Source organism: Lissotriton helveticus, chromosome 3_1 (assembly GCF_964261635.1).
Source record: "Lissotriton helveticus chromosome 3_1, aLisHel1.1, whole genome shotgun sequence".
NCBI classification, from domain to species: Eukaryota; Metazoa; Chordata; class Amphibia; order Caudata; family Salamandridae; genus Lissotriton; species Lissotriton helveticus.
The window spans coordinates 64754862-64768765 of NC_136061.1; the positions used below are offsets into that span (position 1 = coordinate 64754862).

At 46.1% G+C, this 13904-nt stretch overlaps 1 protein-coding gene across 1 annotated transcript in view; it reads right to left on the reverse strand.

The window, feature by feature from the left end:
- Positions 1-13904, reverse strand: part of CTDSP1 (CTD small phosphatase 1) — a 179528-nt gene that overhangs the window by 93857 nt on the left and 71767 nt on the right. The window lies entirely within an intron of this gene.

A 13904-nucleotide genomic window follows, 5' to 3' on the forward strand; every position in this document is an offset into this window, starting at 1 on the left:
TAGAACCACATCAACCTGATTTAGAATGTTTTTGTTTTTTTCCAGACATTTTTAGTTTTTCCCTCTGTTTTATTGTAGTTTCCAGGTCGTCTGCTGTGGTGCCTCACAAGATTTTTCTCTTCCCCTTATGGGGTTCTTTGTTTATTTAGGCTCATTGGGCCATATGTACCATCATCACCATTTGCGATTTCTAAATAGCGATGTTTAAGGAATCGCTATTTAGAAATCGCAAAATGGTATGTATGTAGAAAATCGCTATTTTTTTGCGATTTCCAATTATTCCTATGGGCCAGGAGGCCCATAGGAATGAATGTGAAATGCATTTCATTTTGCGAATCGCAATTTGTGAATTTGCAGAATGAGATTGATTTCAAGGGTGCAGGGGTGTCTCAAGGACACCCTGCTGCACCCCTGAAATCAGCATGTGTGTGCATATGGCGCACATACATGCCTTATGGGCATGTATGTGCGTCACATGCCACATTTAAAAAGGCCGATTTGTGCCTTTCTATGAGAAATCACAATTTATCACCAATTGAAAGTTGGTGGTAAATTGCGATTTCTTAAGCTAAAATCGCTATTGAAAATTGCATCATACATAGCATTTAAGGAATCGCAAAATTGCGATTCCTTAAATGCTACAGCAAAATAAGGAATCGCACATTTTTGCGATTCCTTATGATGCAAATTTTACATACATAGCAAAAAATGTGAAAACAGCCTTTTGCGATTCGCAAAGGCCGGAATTCGCCGAATTCCGGCCTTTGCGAATCCAAAAAGGCTTGATACATATGGCCCAATGTCTTATTAGATTTTTGTAATGTATTTAATACTTGTGTTCAACCATGTCGGGGGATGGTGATAAAGTTAAAATTTTGCCCCCCCCTGGAAACATTTCTGCGGACGCCTGTGTCCCTCTTCTTCTCTTTGGGGAGCACGTGTCGGCTTCACTTTGTCTTCAGGAGTTTGTTTTCTTCCCTGGAGCATGACACAAGTCCAGATTGATTTCTTGATTAGTGCTCTCCGGCGTTGCTTCCACTCTTTTTTGCTGTTGCTTGCAAGACAACTTGAAACCATTAAAGTTAAAGCTCCAACCAAATAACATTTCCAAGGGCTGAATGTAACTGGCAATTACAAAACTTCTTAAAATGTGATCAATGTCTGAAACATATATTTTGGCTGCCTGCAGCTTTTATTGATGAAGTTGTAAACATACTCCCTTCATTTAGGATTGTTGCCATTTATTATCTGTTTTTCTGAATGAATGTTTCCCGCTCTGTCACATTTACTTATTTGTTGGTTTCCTCTAATTTAGAGGATGTTTTATTTATTTTATTCCTCAACAAAGCCATGGGATTTTCATATGGTCTATGTTTTTCCCTTACCTTTTTTTATTCCCTCTACGCACCCCTAAACCCTAAAATCACTTTTTTTAAACATAACATGAAAAGTATGTTAAACAAGCATTTACAATGCAATGGTTTCGCCTTTGGAAAAGTTAGAGCTATTGGCATTGTAAATGACAAATTTTGTATTTATGTGTTGGTTTTGAAAACAGATAAATAAATGGCATTGTCATTTACATTGCCATTAGCTTAATCTCTTGCAAATGTGAGACCTATTGTACCCTACGGACGAGCTCAGCAGACAGCAATTACTACCACACACACACACCCAGAGCCACACACACACACACCCACCCAGAGCCACACACACCCACTCAGAATATTAATATTTGGCTTTTAAGGACTAAAAAGAATGTATTTACCATAACCAGGATTCCGATTTATGTACAAGGTAATGTGAGAATCTGTATTACTTGATCGAAAATCAGGTTCTGAAATGACCAAAGGGGTAAATATTCATACTAATATTCTCCTAGATTATTAGATTACAAGCTTCATATCTATTACCATCAAGACCTGTCAGGGGCGTAGCTAGAGCTTGTGGCGCCCGGGGCTATCCCTCAGGTTGCCGCCCCTTGGAAGAGGGGAGGGTGCTGGGGAAAAAGGACGGTGAGCACAATTAAGAGACAAAATAACAGGCCCCGCCATTGTGTGCCAGCCATCTTATTATTAAAGAACAACAGACCAGGAAGCAGTGTTGCAGCCTTGATTGGATGACTGGTGTTATTGTGACACTGGTAACCTTTCCATGAGTCAGTCCTGTTTTATAGGCACACGGAGTTCACTAACTAGGGTGTAAGGTGAAGCGATTTTGGAATGAGCTACAATATTACTGTGCCCTTTAAGATATAAAGGGAGGGTGACAGGGAACGACTTGCACAAATCTAGCTCATAAAAGCCCACCACTGAGATCCAGATTGTGTCAATATTTCCACCCTTCCTCGTGAATAGAAAAGTTGCCTGCATAGGAGGGATTATGGGTATATTACTTCTCTCCCCCCTCTGTGGTAAAGTGGACGATGCCTAACTAAGGGATTTTAAAGTAGTGGTTCATAGCTGCCAAGGTTTCAGATTGCTTTGTGTGACATTTTCATAATTTCAGCGTAATTATGAGTGACATTTCAAAAACTAGGTGTGACACTTTTTCCGCAAATCAAAACCATGGAATTAGAACGAGGGAAACATAAATATCAGACATTACACCCATAGGGGTCACAACCCGGACACAGACTGTACTTTATTTCAAAAAGACACAATGAGCAGTTTAATAAAAAATCAATTTGCGGATTATAGCAGGGTTCGCAGCCCCGCTCATTATTTATTATTTACCCGAGGCTGAAAATACATGTTATTGCTATTCTAAGCCATTACCATACGACACAGTAAGGCATCGGAGGGAGGGGGGTGGGGCAGGGCAAGCCTCAGGAAGAGAGGCTGACTGAAGTACACATGGCCTAGTTCAGAGCCCGACTGTAAGCTGTATTCTCAAAAAAAATACACTTTTTGAGAGAGTGAGCAGTTATATTCATAAATAGTTGCACGCCAGTCAGCCCTGGCCATGGTTTACTGGTATGTCACCGCCTCTACCTAAGAGTACTTGCACCAGTGCGTGTCATGCAGGCTGTCTAAAAACACACATATGGCACAGAAGTCTTAATTTTAAAACATACCGGCACTCTCTCTCTCTGGTACATACTTCATTCTGATGACCAATGGCTTCGTGTGGCAGCTGAGCCCAACTCCAGCACTTCTCCTCCGGGGCTCCATGCGTCTCCGGGCGGGACTTCCGTCAGCTGGAGGAACACAACTCCGCTCCTGCCGTCTCTTCCCCTGGGGCTCCCTCAGCACACGGGAGCCCCGCACCATCCAGCACTTCTCCTCCGGGGCTCCATGCGTCTCCGGGCGGGGGCAGGACTTCCGGCCTTCTCTCCCACGCACCATGCCAACGGTGCTTCACCCTAACCCCCGTTTCCCCTCCCTTGCCCCACAGGACTCTGCTGACTTGCCTGACGCCGCGGCACCTGAGCCCTTCGAAGCATTCTTGAAGGGAGAGGACACGGACGGCGGGAGTGGGCGGGAGGGGACACGGACGGCGGGAGGGGGCGGGAGGGGACACGGACGGCGGGAGGGGGCGGGAGGGGACACGACGGCGGGAGGGGGCGGGAAACGTGCACAGGACAGCGAGGGGGGGGGCGGAAAGGCACACGGAGGGGGCGGGACGGACGGCGGGAGGGGGCGGGAGAGGACACGGAGGGGGCGGGAATAGTAGGATAGTGAATGAAGCTCACAACTGAATATTGCAGTCAGTCTTACCCTTTAAGAAATAGAGCGCATATAATATAAGGCCAGCAACATTTTCCGAGCGTTTTCAACATTCTTTTGCTCACTGTAGCTGAGTGTATGCAGAACATATTGAGGGTAAGTGGGCCGTGCATAATAAGCAGGTGCCATTTTCAGAGATGCATAAAAATAGTAAAAGTGGAACAGCTGCTGAGTAAAAACATACCGGCGTGTTCTTTTGAGAAAAGAGAACACTAAAAATGATAAATTAATCTACTGCTCTCGTTTTGAACAAATTTATCATTGAGATTCTTTTTACTAGTAATAGTACATAAAGTATTTATAACCCATATTAAGAAAAACAAGATTAAACGTGCTTAGATGACTGAGCAAAATGTACAAAATCTCACCCTCCGTTCCTATTGTACCACCAGATTCCAGTTTTCTTAATTACATAAAAATGAATCGGATATGAAATTATAAGCGTACCTTAACAAGCTAAGTGAAACGCAATAATGTAGTTTGCATTGACCGTGGATTGGACTCTGTTGCAGGAAATGGCCCTTTCTCCCGCGTGACTGCTGGCCCACATAATGCCTCGACTTCTGAGCGGTGACGGGTGGCGTTGTCTTGGATTGCTAGATGCGAGTTATGGTATGCGCTTCAGCTTCTCCAAACGCAACCTTGTCCATAGGTTCCCATCACAGACTCCTTCACTTAAACCGACCACCACTTCTGCCTCAGAGGACACAGACGGCGGGAGTGGGCGGGAGGGGGCGGGAGGGGGCGGGAGGGGACACGGACGGCGGGAGGGGACACGGACGGCGGGAGGGGGCGGGAGGGGACACGGACGGCGGGAGGGGGCGGGAGGGGACACGGACGGCGGGAGGGGGCGGGAGGGGACACGGACGGCGGGAGGGGGCGGGAAACGTGCACAGGACAGCGAGGGGGGGGGGCGGAAAGGCACACGGAGGGGGCGGGACGGACGGCGGGAGGGGGCGGGAGAGGACACGGAGGGGGCGGGAATGGACAGCGCATCTGAATTCACTTTCAGTGAAAGGGGAGGGAACGGGAAAAAACGTAACTCCGCCCTGGGAAAAAATCTCGGGAACGCCCCCGAATCTGGTCCGGCCTTGACGGACAGATCCGGCACTCAATGGCTAGCCTCCATTTATGGAGCTAGCCAATGAGAGCCGGGGGACGTTCCCGAAGTGCTTAGTGTCGACATAGGATTTCACCTGCGCTGAAAGGCTGCGCAGAGCGCAGCCTTTCGGCAGGCGAAACCCAATAAAAAAACTTACTCGCCTTGCATGGTTAAGTACTGCATGGTTAAGTTCTCCATGGTTAAGTTCTCCATGGTTAAGTTCTCCATGGTTAAGTTCTCCATGGTTAAGTTCTCCATGGTTAAGTTCTCCATGGTTAAGTTCTCCATGGTTAAGTTCTCCATGGTTAAGTTCTCCATGGTTAAGTTCTCCATGGTTAAGTTCTGCATGGTTAAGTTCTGCATGGTTAAGTTCTGCATGGTTAAGTTCTGCATGGTTAAGTTCTGCATGGTTAAGTTCTGCATGGTTAAGTTCTGCATGGTTAAGTTCTGCATGGTTAAGTTCTGCATGGTTAAGTTCTGCATGGTAAAGGTACAAATACCTACCTGTGAGGTACATGTCAACCTGGTAAAGGTGACTTTCCCTTAGACAGGATACTTTCTCGTCCCCTCTTTAATCACACTCCTACCTTCACCAGAGTGCCCCTAAATGTTTTTGGGGCACTGTTTGTTATTTTATTCCCTTCGGTATGACCGGTGGCAACCTTCATCTCTTTGACAGTTTATCCCCTCCACCCCGCCCTATACTTTACGTCTCCCCTGAGACAGCGAATGGGCCGACGCTTGCGAGACATTTTGTTTACATACAGGGAGCTTAGAGCCCGCTCACAATTGGTTGGCTTCATTGTCACTCATTTCTTTGCTTCTCTCTGGTCAGTGAGTGCTGACTTCTCTTCCTGTGTTTGTCCCTACATTAGTTCCATGCAACAATGTCTCAATGAGAATCAATAAGGGGATTTAATTCAAAGAATAACTTAATTATACAGCATACTTTAATGACAAAGAGGCAGCATACATTAATGACAAAGAGGCCCAGGAACATGGTAAAATGCAATTATATTATCAGCAAAGAAATGTAGATAAGAGTTCACAAATGACTGTTGCCCCGGCAATTGCATTCTCAAGCCTTCCCAGAATCCTCCCATGTACCTACAAAACCTTTCAGGCAGCTATCATCTAAAGTTGTGTTATGTCCTGATGATGGCCTTCAGTCATGAAGGTCGAAACGCGTCGACTTGCACAAGCTAAATTTGGACTGTGAATTACAACATTTTATAAAAGTTTCTCATAAATGTTTTGATTCATGCATAATTGTTTAATTCTGGTCCAATACGGTGTAGCATTCTGTATCTTTTTTTCACTTGTTTCACCTGCACCGTTTAATATGTCTTTGCGAGCACAGCGTGTCCCCTCCACATTTAGTACACAACTTAAAAAGCATGATGGATTCTGCATTTTGATTTGTGAAATCTTATCTGCATTTTTTTGTTGATAATATAATTGCATTCAACTGTGTTCCTGGGACTATTTCCCATTAATGTATGCGGCATAATTAAATTATTCTTTGAATTACATCCCCTCGTCGATTTCCGTTGAGACACTGTTGCAGGTTACTAGTATTACCTAGCTCTCGACTGGGTCTACGGGTGTCTCCAGTGGTTAATACAGGTCCCTATATTGGAGCATGGCCCAAGTACCGCTTACCCTGCTTAGTGTCCTTCCACTTATTGCACTTTTGGGGCTAGTTTTTGCTCTTGGTTGCAGCATTCTAAAAAGGTATATGTGTTTGCAGGCCTTGCAACTGTGTCCATATGTCACCCAGTCAACATGCTGATAGTATGCATTAATCCACATTCGTGTGCTGTAATGCGGAGCATGTCCTGACATACAAGAAAAGCTCCTGAAAAACGTGTCAGAAGCGGAAATGTGGAGGAGCAGGCGCAGCTGACATGGGAATAGTAAATAAAGCCACAGAGTGCAGGGAACTGTCAGGGAGAATGTGCTTCACATGCCGGGAACATAGCTATGTGTGAACACGCTTTGATATGTTCCCAGTTCCTACTGGAACAGCAGCAGTTTTGTCAAATGGCAAAGGCACCGTGCAAACAAGGCAAAGTTCATCTGTCTCGAATGAAAAGCAAAGCAAACAGTGGCGCTTCACTGTCAGTCAAGCACTGCTTGGAACAAACAACACATGGAAAGGACACTCCACGAAGATTAAAGTTGAAAAATAGGTTTCTGGGAGGAAGCGGTGAGGGCTGAGAGAAGGATCAAAACAAGTTACAAGTGCCAGTGATGTGTAGATGTTTTGGGGATTCATTAATAAAATATAATTAAACAATCAGTATTATAGGTCTCATACATAGAATTATGCAAGGGATGAACGTACTAGTTTTTCTCCAAACACAACAAGCACTGGCAAAGTCAATAGGTCTTGCCTTCACGAGAGTTATTGGCTTTGTCAATGTTTTTTTAGCCATGCTGCACATCAGCATGTTTTTTTTTAGTTTTTTAGGTTTTTTTTTTACAAGTTTCAGTGATAATGCATATCGGCCACAGTGCTCTACAATGTGGCTAAAAAACACTGACCAAGCCAATAGCTCTTGCATTGTTGAGACCAATTCGCTTTACCAAGGACTGTTTTTATTTTTCAGTGAGACGCCTTAAAACAAGACATGTGTGACCAGACGTGGAGTCCCTGTGCACAGTGTCATTGAAAAAGTGTGGCTCAAGTGGAGAAGCGTGGCTCAATGGTTAGAGCGGCAGACCCTGATGCAGAGGTCTGGCCCGGGACCAGGGTTCAATTCCCGCCTCGGGGGGTCTTGGGCTCAATTTCCCCGGACCTGATAATTCTCGCCTCGGTGCCTATTCTAATCATGGGTCCCACTCTGCAACTCTGGGCAATAGCTTTCTTAATCTCCACAACGGCCCTAACAGCGCTGGAATGCCTGGCTTCACCTTGGGGGGGGGGGGGGGGGGGGGGGGGGCGGGGGGGTGCCCAGGAGTGGACACTTCACATGGAAAAGCCAGGAAGGCTTCCACAGCGGTATGCGTACAAGCGCCGAGATACCCTCATGGGTCGATTTGTGCGCTATACAAGTACTACTACATTTACATTTACATTTAAAAAACACTGACAAAGCCAATAGCTCTTGCATTGTTGAGACCAATTCGCTTTACCAAGGACTGTTTGTATTTTTCAGTGAGACGCCTTAAAACAAGACACGTATGACCAGACGTGGAGTCCCTGTGCACAGTGTCATTGGGACCAAGTTGAACCCACCTGAAGAGGCACAACTAAGTTGAAAATTGTGTTGGGTTGCTTGTGTTCCAGTTAAAAGAGGACCTGGCTTGGCAGTTCATTCTTGACTGTTCCTATCTGCATATGGGCGGGTCTAATCTCAGGTGGTAAATTGGGCAAAAAAAAAAAAACAATAGCTTTCACCTACCTGAAGATGCCAAAATTAGGCCAAAACCGGACTTGGGTTGCTTGTGTTCTGGTTCAGAAAGGACCTGCCTTGGCAGGTCACTCTGGGATGTTCTTATTAGCGCAGAATCAAAGGTGACGTGTATATTACTGGGTATAATCTGAGGTGGCAGAGTGAGCAGAAAAAGGTGGACTGAGATGTGCCCCCCTGCATTACACCCATCGCTTTTTTGCATTTTTCTTTGTCTGGGTGTGTGCCACCCACTTTCATCAGTGCTGAAGTCCGGGTGGGTGGGCAGTGGCGGATCCTCAACAATGGCGGAGGAGTGTCACCCCACTGCCTTGCGCAGAGCCAGCAAAAATAAAACTATGCTCTAGAGTAGTTTTATTTTTTGTTAACTGGCTCGGAGGCAGCTTGCTCAGGGAGGGGTGGGGCTTGGGGAGGAGGAGTGCTTGAGCTCTCCCTAGGTACGCATATGTGTTTGTCTCAGGCCAACCAAAACACACATGCGCAATTCGGTTTTTCCAGCCTGGCTGCAATCAGCAGCCGGCTGGAGAAACGCCACAGACTCAATGACCTGAGCGGAGCATTATGAATTGCAGCCAATTAGGTCTCATCCAGTTTTAACCAAACTTCTATGTATGGATATGTTGGCTGTTTTGAGGCGGCTTGTTTTATGGATGTTTCATCTGAAATAAACATTTGGATGACGATATCCATCATACTGGTCATGAAGTAATCCATCCACCAAAATCAAAGTCAGGCCTTGAATAATGTATCTAAATTAGCTGCATATGTAATGAAACAAATAGTCCATTGAATGTGAAGAAATGAATGATAAGATTGAACCGTGCACCGCTGTATGAGACCGAGGGTGGATGGATCGCCCTACAATATGATGAAAGGCTGCGGGGAAACGGCCACTACAACGCGGCCGTTTACACGAAAACTTTAACCACGCATGCATTACAACGCATGCGTGGTTACAACGAAAGCCTTTACCACGCATAAGTTTACTACGAGGTACGTAGTAAAGGCATGTGTGGTAAAGGGTACAATTAAAAAATGGGGGGTTAGGGGGCTTCCCCCCCCCCCCAAAAAACCTAACCTGAAGTCGAGATGTGCAGGCAATCGGCGCCGTATAAGAGAAAACGGAAAGAAACTTCCGCTTTCTCTTTACGGCGTATGACGTCACCATGGAAAAATACGTGGAGAAGGATAAGCGTGAAAATACCATTCTGTTGTAACGCATGCGTGGTAAAGGCATGCGTTACAACGGAGTTCGTTGTAAGAACATACAACCAGGCTGCGTAGTTTGGATAATCATTTGCAGGAGACTTCCCAGCACTAATTGCTTCATTGCAATTCAATAATACATTGCGATAACAGCAAAGAGAACACGAGTATCTGCTACATTTTAAATATTATTAAGAGGAATGCTTTAGAATCCCTTGTTAATCATAGTGATATAATTCATGGAAACCACTAATCACACGGAAGCCGGCAATCCCTGTATAAAAGTCTTGTCGCTAAAACGAACTGGATTTTACTCTTCAAACACGTTTTTCTACAAGGAAAACGGTTCAGCAGAAAGAAGGTATAAAGCCAACATGTTTATTTTTGCAATGTAATTGGTCATTACTAAAGGTTTATTCTGTACATGTTTCAACATGATCTAAGATACAGTATATTTATCTAATATATATAAAACTGATCTAAATATCTTTGAGCAATTATTACTAATTTCAAAATAGAGATTCTGCTTGTATTCTTCGTATCTGCAATGAACATGAAAGAGCAAGACGCCAAGAATTTGAGCAGTTTGTGGGAAAGGTGATGGTGTGATTGTGTATTATAAGGAATACAATACCCTTTGCCATACATTAAAAGGATATTGCAAGTCACCTCTGAGTTCCAAAGGAACTCAGCGAGGTTCCTTTATATGGTTAAGGAACTCTTCAGAGAGTTGCAATATCTTTATAATACTTACAGGCACTTCTTTAGCCAAAGTCTCATGCTCACTCTGCCATAGTACTCCATCTGCACCCTACTGATGAAGCCGAAACATGTCGAAACCAGTGTGCGGTTGTTTGTTACCTTGTGGATGGGGCTTCGTTTGGTAATTTAGGATGGCCTATTGCCATGAGGAGATGGGGGAAGTCTGGATTTGGATAAAGGTGGGCCTCGGTCTAGAAAGGAGAGGTAGGTGAAAAAACCATGGACTGAAATGATAACCTAAGTGATCGCCAATGACTGAGATTACATCAAGCATTCCATCCATCACCTTGCTGCTTGTTGTAGTTGAGGCCCTTAGTGCAACCGCTATGCCCAGACCTGGGTCCTGTGCTGCTCCCTACTGAAGGATCCCAAGTAGACTGAACCTGGTCTGGGAAGGCATGCATTCTCTTCTGATGGGGACCTTGCGTGTTTTTTTGAGATGGACTGTTCCCATGAGCAGGCCCAGACTGGCCGTTGCGGGCACCGGGCAATCCCCCGGTGCGCTGCAAGGGTGGGGGCCGGCTTTGGGCCCTGGGGGCCGTTTTTGTTGCAGGGCAAAATCGGCCCTGGAACAAAATCGGCCGAAAACCGGCCCCAGCAGAGAGCTCGGTTGCACCCCCAGGGGGCCAGCCGAGCACTTTGCCAGGGCCCGTTTTGGTTCTCAGTCCGGCCCTGCCCATGAGGCACAGGGTTAGTACTGATTTGCATAAGGTGGGCCTCTGTATATAGAGGAATAATGGAAGAACATGATGGGCAGGAATAGAGCCCCGAGTGATCGCCAGTGACTGAGATTAATTCAAGCATTCCATCCATCAACTTGTCGTTTGTTGTAGTAATTTCCCAAACAGCAGCAAACTAAACTAGCCAACAGATATGGGTAGATAAGTGTGGACTTCCTCCTAATCCCCTAAGTAAAAGAGGAACAGGCTATTTTCTACTGCTCATTAAAGTGGGTGTTGTTTTTTATTTCTTTGCTGTTAGTCTCAAAGCCCTTAGTTTTGTCCATAATCTTGTTGATTGAAGACATACTTCCACCTTTATAACTGGTGGGTGCACACCGCTGTGCCCCTACTCGTCCTACTGTCAGGACTAGGCTAAGGAAGAAGTCGCAACATGCTCGAGGGTCTGGGTACCAGAAGAGTTGGGGCTGAGATATTCGCTCAAGCACCTTACGTTACACTGCAGTTTATGCAGCTGCGTCGTTGTGGGTGTAGGACTTACCACACCTTTCCAGACCGGCCAGTCGAAAGGTTCTTAGCTCCTTCTGGCACTACCACCAGGAGCAGAGCTTTAACGCAGCAAGGGGTGGTAACAGGCTTAATGCAGCAGTTAGATGTGGCAGAAAATTTCAGAAAAGGGTCAGAAAACACTATGTTGCAAAATGTTTTTTTGTTCAGAGTGCTGAAAATCTTTCCACACCTCTCGTTACTCTTTGCAGTATACAGAGCTACTGGACATAGTCTAGCACTGCGGCACCGAGCAGTGTAGCCATAGCCGCAGGACTGGTTTAAGCATCATGGATCCCACCAGCAGTGTAGCTATAACCGTAGGACTTGTTTAAGCATCACGGCTCCCAGCAGCGTAGCCATAAACGTAGGACTTGTTTAAGCATCATGGCTCCTAGCAGCGTAGCCATAAACGTAGGACTTGTTTAAGCATCATGGCTCCTAGCAGCGTAGCCATAACCGTAGGACTTGTTTAAGCATCATGGCTCCTAGCAGCGTAGCCATAACAGTAGGACTTGTTTAAGCATCATGGCTCCTAGCAGCGTAGCCATAACCGTAGGACTTGTTTAAGCATCATGGCTCCCAGCAGCGTAGCCATAACCGTAGGACTTGTTTTAGCATCATGGCTCCTAGCAGCGTAGCCATAAACGTAGGACTTGTTTAAGCATCATGGCTCCTAGCAGCGTAGCCATAACCGTAGGACTTGTTTAAGCATCATGGCTCCTAGCAGCGTAGCCATAACAGTAGGACTTGTTTAAGCATCATGGCTCCTAGCAGCGTAGCCATAACAGTAGGACTTGTTTAAGCATCATGGCTCCCAGCAGCGTAGCCATAACCGTAGGACTTGTTTAAGCATCATGGCTCCCAGCAGCGTAGCCATAACCGTAGGACTTGTTTAAGCATCATGGCTCCCAGCAGCGTAGCCATAACCGTAGGACTTGTTTAAGCATCATGGCTCCTAGCAGCGTAGCCATAACCGTAGGACTTGTTTAAGCATCATGGCTCCTAGCAGCGTAGCCATAACAGTAGGACTTGTTTTACCATCACGGCTCCTAACAACGTAGCCATAACCGTAGGACTTGTTTTAGCATCACGGCTCCCAGCAGCGTAGCCATAACCGTAGGACTTGTTTTAGCATCATGGCTCCTAGCAGCGTAGCCATAAACGTAGGACTTGTTTAAGCATCATGGCTCCTAGCAGCGTAGCCATAACCGTAGGACTTGTTTAAGCATCATGGCTCCTAGCAGCGTAGCCATAACAGTAGGACTTGTTTAAGCATCATGGCTCCTAGCAGCGTAGCCATAACAGTAGGACTTGTTTAAGCATCATGGCTCCCAGCAGCGTAGCCATAACCGTAGGACTTGTTTAAGCATCATGGCTCCCAGCAGCGTAGCCATAACCGTAGGACTTGTTTAAGCATCATGGCTCCCAGCAGCGTAGCCATAACCGTAGGACTTGTTTAAGCATCATGGCTCCTAGCAGCGTAGCCATAACCGTAGGACTTGTTTAAGCATCATGGCTCCTAGCAGCGTAGCCATAACAGTAGGACTTGTTTTACCATCACGGCTCCTAACAACGTAGCCATAACCGTAGGACTGGTTTAAGCATCATGGCTCCCAGCAGCGTAGCCATAACCGTAGGACTTGGTTAAGCATCACGGCTCCTAGCAGCGTAGCCATAACCGTAGGACTTGTTTTAGCATCATGGCTCCCAGCAGCGTAGCCATAACCGTAGGACTTGTTTAAGCATCATGGCTCCCAGCCGGTGGCTCAGTGGACTGATGCATCCACTGCAAGGGCCTGTGTTCGACCTTATGGTCACAGGTTCAAATCCCGGCGGGTCCACTCAGCCTTTCATCCACCGGAGGTTGATAAAATGAGTACCATTGAGTTGGGTAACAATAAACATCTGTTATTCAGCGCCAAGATACCCCGGTAGGGGTGAACGTGCGCTTTACAAATACACGTTATGTTATGTTAGCACCGTAGCCATAACTGTAGGACTTGTTTAAGCATCACGGCTCCCAGCAGCGTAGCCATAACTGTAGGACTTGTTTTAGCATCACGGCTCCCAGCAGCGTAGCCATAACTGTAGGACTTGTTTTAGCATCACGGCTCCCAGCAGCGTAGCCATAACTGTAGGACTTGTTTTAGCATCACGGCTCCCAGCAGCGTAGCCATAACTGTAGGACTTGTTTTAGCATCACGGCTCCTAGCCGCGTAGCCATAACCGTAGGACTTGTTTTAGCATCACGGCTCCTAGCCGCGTAGCCATAACCGTAGGACTTATTTTAGCATCACGGCTCCTAGCCGCGTAGCCATAACCGTAGGACTTGTTTTAGCATCACGGCTCCTAGCCGCGTAGCCATAACCGTAGGACTTGTTTTAGCATCATGGCTCCTAGCAGCGTAGCCATAACCGTAGGACTTGTTTTAGCATCATGGCTCCTAGCAGCGTAGCCATAA